At 41.0% G+C, this 13,020-nt stretch overlaps 2 long non-coding RNA genes across 2 annotated transcripts in view; one reads left to right on the top strand and one right to left on the bottom strand.

Annotated features, from left to right (window-relative positions):
* LOC149916463 (uncharacterized) overlaps positions 1-13,020 on the top strand; it is a 45,316-nt gene that overhangs the window by 11,949 nt on the left and 20,347 nt on the right. The window lies entirely within an intron of this gene.
* Positions 8,032-9,418, bottom strand: LOC116239409 (uncharacterized). Its single transcript, XR_004169117.2, has 4 exons — positions 9,165-9,418; positions 8,805-8,917; positions 8,570-8,714; positions 8,032-8,217 (listed from the first exon to the last, which is right to left on the bottom strand). It is a non-coding gene; the product is annotated as an uncharacterized LOC116239409 (long non-coding RNA).

The raw sequence follows: 13,020 nt of genomic DNA on the forward strand, positions 1-13,020 counted from the left end.
TTATAGCTGATTTTTTTTTTATTTTATTCACTTGTGTATGTTGCTTTGTGTTCCTAAGTTGGGGCATCCAAATGGAAATTTAGTATAACTGGTGAAGTCTGCTTTGGCCTTAAATGAGGAACATTTTACACAGAACTGTGTTTCAGCTGAAGAAAGATATGGCTTTGACCTGTCTCTTAAGCAATTTGGCCAGGATCTTGCAAAGAATTCTCTGCTTGCAAAAATTTGCCCTGAAACCCTTTGCTTCAGTGGAATTTGATCTACAGCAAGGCCCCTGCCTGACTCGTTGAATTGGCAAGCAAGATTTACTGAACTGCCATTATTGAGGGGGGAAAAATGCTTTAGCAGCTACGAGCAGGCAGCATGTGAACCCAGATCTTCTGTCTAGAGGGCAGCCTGAAGCATGTGGAGCAGTGTAGTGCTGTCTGGCTTCTGCCTGTCAGGTTGTGCAACTGGGGAGCAGGAGCTGACCCTACAGCACTGGCCAAATGAGGTGTTTGGAGCAAGCTGAAGTCAAACTTGAGGCCCTCAGTGCCCTGAAGGTTAAAAAAAAAAAAAAAAAAAAAAGAAGAAGCAACTGCCATTGTGAGCTGGGCAGCAATATGCCTGGGTGAAATTCAGGTCCCTACGTCCCATCTCAGCTCCCTCCATCTCCTTCTGGGACAACCCTGAAGAGTCTGCTAATGCCACCAGCTAATGCCATTATTTTTCCACCTTGGGTAGTGTAAAGATCTACCAGGGAAGGATCTCTGTAGATGGAGATGGATGCTTTTTCACCACATGAACATATCTTACAGTTCTTCCGACCTGTATGCCAAATGCTGTCAGGGTCCTCCTGTGTCAGGCTCTGTCACACTTGAAGAGGAGGAGGTGCCCGGTCCCAAAAGCATCCACCGCTGCATGCAGTGACAGTGTAGTTACAGTTAATTTCCTCCTCTTTGATCCAACTAAATTCAGCATGCATTATCCTTCTGTTATTTATGTAAATGTTTAGATTAGGTAATATTTTATTCCGCAGTGAATGGCAACATAATCCTTTTTATTCTTTTCTTTTATCATAAATATTTAGTTTGTTTTTAGCTTGTGGGACTAAATAACATCATTTTCATTGCTGCAAAATCTTCCTCTTTTCTTCTCCTGCAAGCATCCCTGGTCCCCAGGCAGTAGTCTGCCTCCCAGAACATGCTAATATTGCTTGCATTACTGCAGGATTACCACAGTGAAGTATACACTTGGTATTATAATTCATAATGTTGCTTTAAAAGATTAACCACTCCCATGGCTGTCTGTAATTACAGAGCAGAATTTTTTTTAACAAAGAACAGCATGCACAAAATGACTGGCAAGGAGGTGTTTGGAGCCTGCTTTGTTTTTCAACTTCAGTGAAAACCAGATGCAAAATTGATAAAGGAGAGCAAGAGGGTTTTTAAGCTGAGATACTTCAGTATATTAGTAATTTAACAGATTTATATGAAAGAGATGGCACTGTCGGCCCGTGGAATGTCACGGAGTGATGCAGTTGGCAATTGCCAGCTCAGATGACTTCCACAAGCACATCCAAAATAATTAATAGACCTTCTGGATCTTCCCAGGGAAGAGAGTGTGCTGGTGAAAGAGTAATAGTTAGTTTAGCCTGTCAAGGTTCATTCTTTTTCAGAACGCCAGTCCTCCCTTGATGCCCTCTAATGGTGTTTTGAAACACCAAAAGGTTTTTGCACAAGCAACATGACCCATTGTGCTTCAGCTAAATGCATTTTGATGTTAGACATACGCTTAGTTCAAAAGTGCCACCTATCTTCCCCTTCCTGAGGGGATTTCTGGGGAGGGTAGCCACACGGAGTTGAATTGGCCAAAGACACAATGGGTTCTTAATGCGATAAACTGATAGTGTGTTAAGTCGCATTAACGTGAGGAAACTTGACCAACCTTTATTGAGGGATCAGGAAACTGTTTAATTGCTGTGTGACCAGAGCACGTGTTTGTTTAATTGCCTGTTTGTGTTTATTGCAAAGCCTTAGGGGACACGATAATTCGTCCCATTGTTATTTGAAAATGAGGGTCTGGCACCCAAATCGACAGCACAGGACAGACACTGGTCTTGTACCAAGTGCTGTTTCATCAACGTTTATCGTGCTCCCACTTGGTGAGGATGGCAGCCCTTGGAGCAGCAAAGCAGGATTCTCCTTTCCAATCTTTCCTCAGCACGCCGAGCGAAGGTTGGAAACGTTGTGCTTAAATGAGGGGTCACTAGCTGTCCACTGATTGAGAGTAGCATTTAAAGGCTGCTGCATGATAAAACAGCGTTTAAGGATTATTCTGCCTTTCACAGCTGGAGGTGTAGTAGTTATACACTCTTAGAGAAAACACCTAAGAGATCTCCGCCTGAGGCAAAGTCTGCTGAAGGTGCCGGTGTCTTTCCATTCATTACACTGGCCTTTGATCAGGTGCTAATGTATGGCAATAGCTTTTTCTATACCTTTTCTGAATGGGATTTTAGCACAGAAATGCTTTGTGCTGTAGGACTGCAGCAGTCCCGGGGATAGATCTGCTTTCTTGGCTGGAGATGACCAGAAATGTTGATGGTACAACGAGGCCTGACATTCTACACTAAAGAGAACTCATTTTGCTGTGAATTTACATGGAAAGTCCCTGCCTCGCAATTACGTTAAACATAAAGCTTCCTAAGAGCCTACTATTTCTTTCCTCCAGATTCTTGCCTTATTTTGGAAGGCAAGTTTTCCATCCAAGAGCACCAGCTGGAAATGCTTTCCTTCCTGTTTTCTCTAAATTAGCCGTTCTGAATGTTTTCTTGGTGAAGGAAGATAGAGGGTTGCTGATGATTAAGATTATAGCTGGCTTTCCAGCTCAGTATCCAGCACCATAGAATACATCTACTTCTGTAGATGGAGCCTAGGAATAGACGTATCAATATACATTACAGGCTTGTCATAACTCACTCATTTCCTATTTCAAACAGGAGGAAATATACTTGAACATATCTGTTGTATCTGTCAAGACTTCTCATTTGTCAAACTATTAGTGGTCCCTCTGTCAACATAAATAAATCTGTCCATAAATCTTGACAGGTATAATCATTTGTTGCGTTTGAAAGGCAAGTCTCTAACATTAGACCCCTTTTGATTCCTAACATGATTATCTTTAAAGAAAGACATTTCAGTTGCCTTCTGAATCTGGCCTCTGTCAAATGATTTCTCCGCTCTTGCTGAGTTATCTACTCTTACGAAGTAAGCAAAGGCATAATTCGTGCTGTCAAGTCTCTTGAAGACCACACGAATCATCGGCAGTGCAGAAGCTCTGCAGTCCTACCCCTCAAGCATTTATGCTCCTGTTTGTCAAACTGGGCTCCTGATACACTTATTGCTCTTTATTGGTAGTTTTCTTATTCCTATACAGAGCCATTCTTTTGGCACCAGTTGTCCTTTCTTTACTTTTGGGAAGATATCAAAGGACATTCTTTGAAGGTATTCCATCCGAAGCTGCTGATCTTTTCAGTGCTGTTGTTGTTGGCAAACAATCTGTACCCATTTGAAAGAATTAAGCCTCCAAAATGGCTGTTTACACAGGGGATAGCATAACTTCAGATTGAATTCCAGAATACCAACCTGGGTTTCATGAACTCCCCTGCTGTTCTGGGGCACTCTGACTTGGGAATGAGCCCTAGCTCAGGGCTTCTATAGCTCCCAGAGAGATTCAAAAAATGACCTTGTTTTTCTGTGTTTGGTGGTCTAACACCAGAAATTCTGTCTGTTTGGCTTCCAGCAGCATTCACCACACTGGAACGTGAAGTGGGGAATCTTTGGCCAGAGTTTAGCACACAGCTCTGGCTTGTGACCCAAAGGATGGGCAGTGCACAGGTGCCAGAAGGCAGCCAGCACATCCTCAGCTAGAATAGCTTCCTGCCACATAGAAAATCCAAGTACAAACACATGGAGAATGAATCAGGGAGTTCCTGGGTAGGGTTTGTATCAAATGCATAGTAAAGACTAGAACCTGCTGGTACTTGGTACCTGAGCAGCTGCAGTGACCCAGGAGTGCCCAAATTATACAGCCAATGGAAATTAGCTGCTGAACAAGATGATCACAAGTCTAATGTTTCTCCGTCACTGTCTTCTAATAGGGAAGGGAAGAAATCTTGAGTGTTTTTCATGAAATATATTTAAAGTTATTTCTTTTCCCTCTCGCAGCTTTTCACTTCTTCAAATCATCTGTGGCTTGCTGCAGCAAAGATTTTTAATTGACAGAATTTCAACTTGTACTCTAAGGACACTCATTACTTCACAAGTTCTCTGGTTTCATGGGACCTTAATGCCATGTGGGATATTTCCCACCGTCTTCAGAGTAGCTTTGCCACTGAAACTAATTTTTTTTTTTTTTTTTTTATGAGCTGAAAAAGAAGCATCTGTAAGAAGAGCAATTTTTTCAGAGGTGATCCCTTCTGCTTGTGATCTTATACCTTGTACAGTACATCCAGATGCAGTGCCATAATGCTTTGAAGAAGCAGCTGTTAGCTAAGGTTCCTGCTTGAATCACAGATCTCACTATAGTTGGTTATTAAACAGCCATTCTTTCCACATCAAGCCACAGTTTGGCATACTCCACCAGAACAGATAATATGCAAGAACCAATGTAAGACATATAGTTTACCTCAGCAATAGTAGGAGGAAACTCAGTACTCCACTCCAAGACATGGAATCAAGGGAAGGATTTACTTAAATTTGTGTATCGTATCTGTTTTGGTTAAAGTACTTAGAAATATATAGTCAAAGAGGACAGTTGGCTGAAGCCTTGCTGACAGAACACATTAAAAAACACTTAAGGCCCCTTGGTTTGTGGAATTTGTTGAAACTGAGGTGATAACAGCTTGCTTTTATGAGATTGCATGGTCCTGGGCACGTGCTTACAGTGCAAGTGAATCTGTGTTCACTCCAACACCTGCATGTGCTGATACCACTAGAGGATCTGCAGGACTTAGCAGTTCCCACATGAGAGCTTCTGGGCACCTGAATTGTGGAGGCAGATAGCCAGAGTTGCTTAAATCCCATGATTAATCTATAACAGGTAGCTGCAAGAGGCCCTATCTGTGCTTCCTGGGTAACCAGCACCCATTAGTTCTCACTGCCACTGTTTCTCCGGGCTAGGAAAGATGCTCGGCTCTGCAGCTTCCTTTTCTGTGTACTGTCAAGATGGTGCTCTGTCAGGTAACTGCTGTCACCACCAACTGCAGAGCTCATTGCATCTAGAGTATAATAGCACCTTCTGAGCCGCTTCTTTTATGCGTTAACCTACTTGGAAACAGAAGCTCATGTGCAAATTCCCTCTGTATTTTGTGCAGACTGGAACGTAAGCCAAATCTGAGCTGAATCGCCTCTTCCAAGAGCCAGCTGAATCAAAATCCCCTGATGTAGACATCCCCAAATTTTATGGGTGCAAAAGACGTCTTTGATCCAAATTTTGCAGTTTGCTCCCATCTCTGCTTAAAACATAAAATGTATGTTTTTAGGCAAAAAGGATATAAACATCTTGTTCATGTTTGAGCTGAGAATGTCTTTTTTCTGTAGGCTGTCAACACAACTTCAAATGCATGCAGCCTGTCCAATCTGACAGACAATTTGCATATTTGTGGAATGCTAACGCCAAGTTACTGTATACATTTGTACATGAAAGCATCAGAAAATTTGGAGGATTAAAGGTGGAAATGTATCCCCTTCAGCCTCGATCAAAGATCAAGACAGCACATCAATAGAGGGCAGGCAAATAGCTGCTGTTTTGCCATTTGGAACAACTTAACCCAAAATAATAAAATCCATGCTATTTCCTAGGACATTTATAGCTGATGGCTTCGCACATGCTAATTGCTGGAGCATTGTTTTAGCCATTTGAGAGTGTGATGTGGAATCTGTCATGTCGTGTGAGCCCTCTGACACTGACTGTCTTGTTCTGCATGCCTGGGATGCAGCTAGACCTCCAAGGACTTCCCCAGTGTGAATGTCTGTCTAGGTCTGCACCTTCCTCAGGTCCTAGGAAGTCCTTGCATTCCAGAAGGAGGTGCTTGGCCTGTACAAAAGTGACTTAGTCTGCAATGAAATCAGTGTCTGAAGGAACAGCAGCAGGCACTCAATAAATTGCCATGAGAAGATGCTTGCTTGTCTGCATGCATCCAGGTACATCCTGTAGCCTGGCTCCAGACACACCAATTTGAAAATTGAGTCTTTGAGCCTTAAAAAGAAGATGTGCTAAAGAACAGTTTCACATCATTCTACCTAAGGATCAAAAACTGATATTTATTTTAGTTTTACTAAAAGGTAACCTAAGATATTCTGTATTGGCTAATGGATATAACTTAGGATCAAATATTGGCAGCACAGAACAGAGAAAGCAGGAGCTTGTCAAATCTTTCCTCTGGTCTTTAATCCAAAGCATGAATATTGCTTTGATTCTGAAAGGGTTTGGCCAGCCTTTTTCCTAAATGGTTGCATGTCTGTGCATTCTCTGGCTGAGGGAAGTGGAAGTGGCAAAGCCTCAGATACCTGGGAACCAAGAGCTGAAAACTTTCCTGGAAACTCCTCATGGAGTAACAAAATTCCCAGGCCAGGCTCCAGGCTGAGCAGATGCAAACAACCAGCCAAACAGAACCATCAGTTCTGTCAAGATGCAGCCATTGCTTACGGAAGAGAACCGGGAGTTTGTAGGAGCTGAACACCCAAATCCCTTTAATCTCCATGGGATTTTATCTCCTTCTTCTCATACTCCAAGAGAAAACCATGTCTGTTGTCTTTAAATATTCTGAGGACTCCACACAACACTTTATGGGTATGCCTCTTCAATTCACAAGAAGTACAGAAGCACCAGATTCTAGCTGTGTTTGCTCACACCTACCCCAGAAAGCTCCAGCTTACATGAAACTCGCAGCCACACAAAGCCCTGTGCTGCCACAGGACAGGCCTAGTTTCAGTATCCCAGGCTGAAAACTTCAGTCTTAATGTGTTCTGAAAAGGGTGTTGTTCTAGAGCACATTACTCCAACCAAGATGCCTTTCTACTGGGAGCAGCTTTGCAGAGCCGGTCTCTGCTTGGATGCCCATTCCAACAGGGATCTGACAATTCACATGTAGGCAAAGTCCTCTCATGCATTCACAGTTGAATGTGACCTCCATATATTTGTTTAAAAAATAATTAGGTTTGCTTAACTCTTGTACTGTTGCATTTTCTTTCTTCCCTCTCCCCCCCCTTAAAGTAGCTTTTCCTGTAGCTCTCCCAGGCCGGCACAATGCTGGCTTTTAAAAGTGATTTGTCTGTTACCAGGCAGTTTTAAACTTTTACTTCTTAAGTCCTTACAAACCAGAAATACAAGGAGACTAAAAAAATCTCCCGGGGGTTGTTTTTATAGTAACAGTGAAAGCTTAAAATGTTGCAGCAGCAGCCAAATTATTTTTCTTTTAGTGGAAACAATACCAACAACTGGAGTCTACATACAGAACAGTTTAAAACTACCCATAAAAATGACTAACAAATGAGTGCTACATTTCTTTTTATCATTTACTCTTTATAAAAAGTGACAGTTTGAAGGCTACTAATTTGGCAAGTTATTTCCCCTCTGTAGTCATGGTTGTTCAGTAATTAAAGGTTATATAAAATGTGGATGTATACATATCAGTAGAGTCTAACAGTTCTGTGTGTTTGAGGAGATAGTTTGGTTTTCTCACTTACTACTAGAAAAAAATAGGTAGTTATGTGCAAAATGTAGCCAGAGGGCCAAGTTTGATTTCAGATTAAAAATAAATAAGCAAAGAATCCTCTCATGACTAAAGTCCAAGTCCTATTTACTTTCTGTAACACTCCAAAATTGTTTAGAATGAGGACTTGCAATGATATATAGTTTCCTGAAGGCATGCAGGAGTATTTTCTCCCATGACTAAACAAATGGCTTCTTGAGCACAATTGAAATGAAACATTTAAAGTATAATTAAAGTATTATTAATTACTAATGATAATTGTTGAGGCTATTCTATAAGTCACATAATCTCCTCAGGTAAATAATTACTTCTTAAAATCTATTATTAAAAATGGTATGTGTTAGTATCTAAGCATCCCTATTGTTCTTGAAAACAACACTTATGTTCCTAAGTGACTTAGACCAGTTTTGGAATGATTGTCTGACATTTCATCGTTTATTTGCTGACAATGGCCCTTTCTGTACCTGTAAGTAACAGAAAAAAAAAAAATAATGTGTCTATGCCATTCCTTCTGAAAGGGCTAAAAATACAGTACTTGGTTTAGGCAACATAAAGCAATTCTGCCCAAAAAAGTCTAACTAGAACTTAGTTCAACTAACTAAAATACAAGAATTTAAAGCTCTGGCTGTATAACAGTGAAGTGCTTGAAAAGAGACTTCCAGAAGTAGTTGGTCCAATTCTGTCTTAACAGGAGTCAGTGGCTGGGCTCACAGAGCAAGATCTGGTGTAACACCAGGTAGGTGCACCCAGTGTGTTCCTCTGTTAGCTGTAATGTAGGAGAGCTGACTGCAGTTACTTTAGTAACAGCTGTTTTACCTGCCCAGATGAGATATTAGAGATGAGGACATATCTGGTTACATGGATGCATTCTGAATTTTGTCATCTATCCTCCAAACTCAATGTGTGAAGGCTGTTGGGTGTCCAGTCACATTTCAGCTGTTTATTTGGCCTTTGTGAGGTCCTATAGAAAAGGAAAATTGCTCCACTATCTGAAGCCTTCCCAAAGTCCCCATTAATCAAAAGTCACAGACCAACTTTTATCAGTACTCACCATGAGAAATGTGGGAATGGAGGAAAAGGGTCCTGGTCCACAAGATTGAAATTAAGCAGATAATTCTCTAAGCCAAAACTCATCTTAGTGCTGAGCCCTCATCAAAATGGCCACTAATAGCATGAGAAAACAGGTAGAATCAGAGAATCACAAGGTTGATTGACCTGTAAGATCATCTAGTCCAACTGTCCTCCCATTATCATTGCTACCATCGGCTACTAAACCATATCTTGTAATGCCACAATTGGACAAAAAGTACCACAATAACAGCAGGGTGGCAAAGTCATCAGCTACAGCAAATGAGAACAAGCCCAAATGCAGCAGCCACAAATACAGAAATGAAGGAAAAAAGCTGCTTACCTTTGGAAGGGCTCTAGTAAGCAGAGATTCCCAACAAGATACCCTCACCTCCACTGCCAACCCTTAAATGAGGTCTGGGAAGGGGTGGATCTTGGCTCCATCCCTTCCATCACTCAGGTACATTGCATGCACCTGAGCTCCCCTGGGTTGGCCCTGCCTTCTCATCAGGTGCTCAATCACTGGTTCAGGCCATGACTTAGCATTTCTGCTACAAAATCCATTCCAGTGTATATAGAACGTAGTGGAATAATACCATCTCATTTGATTATACAAAGTCATTTTTTCCTTAGTGTTTTAGTTCTCAAAATTCCCAGAATACACTACATTGAAACTGTTCACTTGAGAAATTAAGTACCGTGTGTGATAAGACAGTCATGTGAAATTTTTAAGCTGTCATTAAAAACGATTATAATTAGGACAAACTATATGAAAATGCTTTAAAATTGAGACCCTGGTGAATTAAAAATTAAGGGGTATATTATGTATTATCATGTTGAAGGGCAGGGATTTACGCATGTAACTCCCATTAACACTAATGTGAGTTGCCTTCACAAATCCCCACGCGTTGTGCTGAGCATCGCCCCATTTGTTTGTGCTGAGCAGCCTCAGCTTTTGTGATGCTCCAGCACAGTGCCTGTGGAGTAGGAACATGACAACGCAGCAGAAGTGTAAAGCATTTTCCTTTCTGACAAGGAGCCCATCTCGTGCTCTTGTCATCTCATCTGCTCCTTTTTACACCCTTGGATTTGGCAATATTGACACACTAAGGTAAGCTCATCCATCTGTAACTTGGGATTTGCTGAGATTCTACTGCTAGCCCTCAATAGAAGTGCCCTGTCCTACCGCTTTATAAATTAATTTCTGCCACTTTTATTTAAAAATTGTTAGAAGAATGGTCGTATTAATGCGCTATAGCTTAGGGGGGAAAAAAGAAAAGAAAAAAAGCGACCAACAAACCACAACTCGTACCTTTCCACCACATTACAAAGTTGTAATTGTACTAATGCACTATATTCTTTACAACAGATTTCCCCCAGGGCGAAGTAAATAAATCTAGATAAAATAGATACGGTTAGAGTCAGTGCGTCTCCTATTTTGTTAATTAGCACCTGAGCAAAACACTTTTCCCCGCTCTTGCCAAGCCAGAAAAAAAGCACTGATGAATTTTCAGGGTAAGTAATGGAAGCCAGGTTTATTTCTTTATTGGTACCTGTGGATTCTCTTGTATTGCTTGTTAACAGATGCAAGTGGGCAATATAACTATTACATCAGGCAATAATACAGAAACCCAGGCAGTTTCCAAGCAACAGCCCAGCGCTGATTCTTGCCAGCTCTTCTCTAGGATTCCCTCAGACACTGTAAGTCGAGTTGGACAATATAGTCTAATTTTGAGAAAGGAATAAAGCATGAAACTGGTGATTTTCAAAATCATATTTTTGCAGATTTCTTACAAAATCAAAAGAGCTAAAATTGAAAACTGTCAGAAGCATTTCAGCTCAAGAGCTGCGTAAACTTTTCTATTGTTCAGGCAGCTAAACAGACACAGCTATTTTGCTTCAGATCTTGCCCACAAAAATATCAAATAATACAGAACATAACAACAGAGCTGCTTTAGCTCGTTGGATTGAAACTGGATGTTATGGTGTTGCCTTTTGCAGTCTCACTCAACAGTTTTGCCTAAAAGTAAAACACTTTTCATCAGTTCTGTCTGAATTCCCTGGTCAGCCAAATCTGGATGCTGATGGAAAAATTCGTAGTAAATCATCCTGTTTAAGGCATAGGATGTGTGCATTCCTGCACAGTTCTGTGTGTATACAAGATAAAAGCATATTCCAAAGCTAGGTCGCTTTCAGATGTCACTAGCTGACAGTTTCTTAGCCTACATGTGGCATTGTAGAAATGACATCTGCTTTACATGTAACAAGGGATTCGATGGAGCAGCAAAGCTGGGATCTCTTTCAGCATCCATAGCTTTCCTCGTAATGGACCAACCCAAGCGTGGGCTCTTTCTCACTGTTTGTAGAACACAGTTTGCACACTTTTGTGTCCATTATGGTGCTCAGTGCCAGACACAGGTTTTGAGCCAAATGTCCCTTTTATCTCAGTATAAATAATATCCCTTCAGAAAACTGTTTATATTTAGGATAAATAAGAAGAGACATACATGCACACACTCACACTCATGGACCCAAATGCATGCGCTTTCAGGAGCACAAACATAGACAAACAAGAAGAAAATATTGTAAGCCAGATGTTTCCTGGCTTGGAATGCTCCATCACTTTCCATACACCGTGTAAGGTTCCGAAATGCTGAGGGAGCAGAAGTCTGACACAGGAACCTGCAGTGCTAACAGCTTCACCTCGCTGCGGGGGGAGGAAGAGGAGGTTTTCTTCATTGGTTAGGTTCAATTTTCAGGGGGAGGGGGGAAAATTTTTTAAATGGATATCTCCTAAACAAAATTCCCTGAGATGTTATTAGCTGAATCGTTTCCCTTTTTGGCAAAAAAAAAAAAGAAAAAAAAAAAAAAAGGCGTTAAGAGTGAGATGGAGGTGGCAGAGCTGTAGGATGTGTGTGTGGCTGACAGGCACCTGGCTGGGGCAGTGTTGCAATTCTGTGTTCTTTCTCTTTTCTTTGTTGAGCTGTTCCAGTTCTCAGGTGTTAGATATTTTTCAAACAAGCAATAAAACATTCTCTAAGAAGTGGACATTTTTGGCTCCCTTAGAGGGGAAGACAAACATACACCTCAATGAAAACCTTATTTTCTATTAGAAACCAGTTTTGGTGAAACAAAGTCACTCAACCATACAACTCCATCCACAACATTTCTGTTTCCATCCACTCCTCCTTCCCTTCCCCTCCCCAGCTCCGAGCCATTCTCTGCCTGGCTGATATATGTTGACATGAGAATTAAATCACTAAGAAGTATGAATGCTTTTGCTTTAACAGAAAGCCAGGTTACTATTCCTAGCATGGAAAGTTAAATGAAATCATGCTGTGAGTGAATTCCTATTGATTTCTTCAGGATTGATCAAAAACATTTGTCAAACTTTTGTTTTCTTTCTGTCCTACATCTTCTTTAGACACGTAGTTAAACATACTAAGGAACGTTTACATTTTAAAAATGTGTTCTAAGGTCTTTATATAAACATACATGTAATAAAAGTGACTGGTGATTTATATTATCTATATACATTCAGATATTTTATTTTCTAGGCCAAGGTTTTAAAAAATAGGTGCCTAAATTCAGACACCTAAGCCTATGTTTACAGTCTTTGGTTGCCTGATTCTCAAGCATGTTAGTATCCAGAAACTCTCCTTCTATTAATTCTGGGAGCCTGGAAATTTTGGACAAAAAACTACATTGGGCTGTTTTTCATCTATTAAAATCAGAAGAGGAAAACTAAGGAAAATTATAAACATCCACAAGATGTAAAGGCAAAAATAAAACTATAAATCCACCGTGTTTTCCTCCATTTAATTGAAGAAAATGAGTTGTGCTGATATAAGGCACATGAGTACAACCCAGCAGATTTATGCCTGCTGACTGTTAGCACTGAATTTGACCTAAAGCCCTCCTCCAAAGCATTTGTCCTTTCTTCTTTAGGTTCACACCGAGGCCTCCAGTTTCAGCAGTGTGCGCGCCTATGCACCTAACTTATATGCATATTCATGGGGGCTGCATATGGAAACGGAGCAGCCGTGCCAGCAGTTTTACAGCTAACAGGCTGTTTGTGTGTGCAAGCCTCTGAGGTTGTGTGCCATGGGGGTATTGGGGCACGTAAATCCATTGGGCAGTCACACACACATCTATAACGTGTACAGCTGCACTTTTTTTACAGTCAGCTAGCGGAATAG

This window comes from Phasianus colchicus, chromosome 11 (genome assembly GCF_987193195.1).
Source record: "Phasianus colchicus chromosome 11, bPhaCol1.hap1.1, whole genome shotgun sequence".
Taxonomy (NCBI): Eukaryota; Metazoa; Chordata; class Aves; order Galliformes; family Phasianidae; genus Phasianus; species Phasianus colchicus.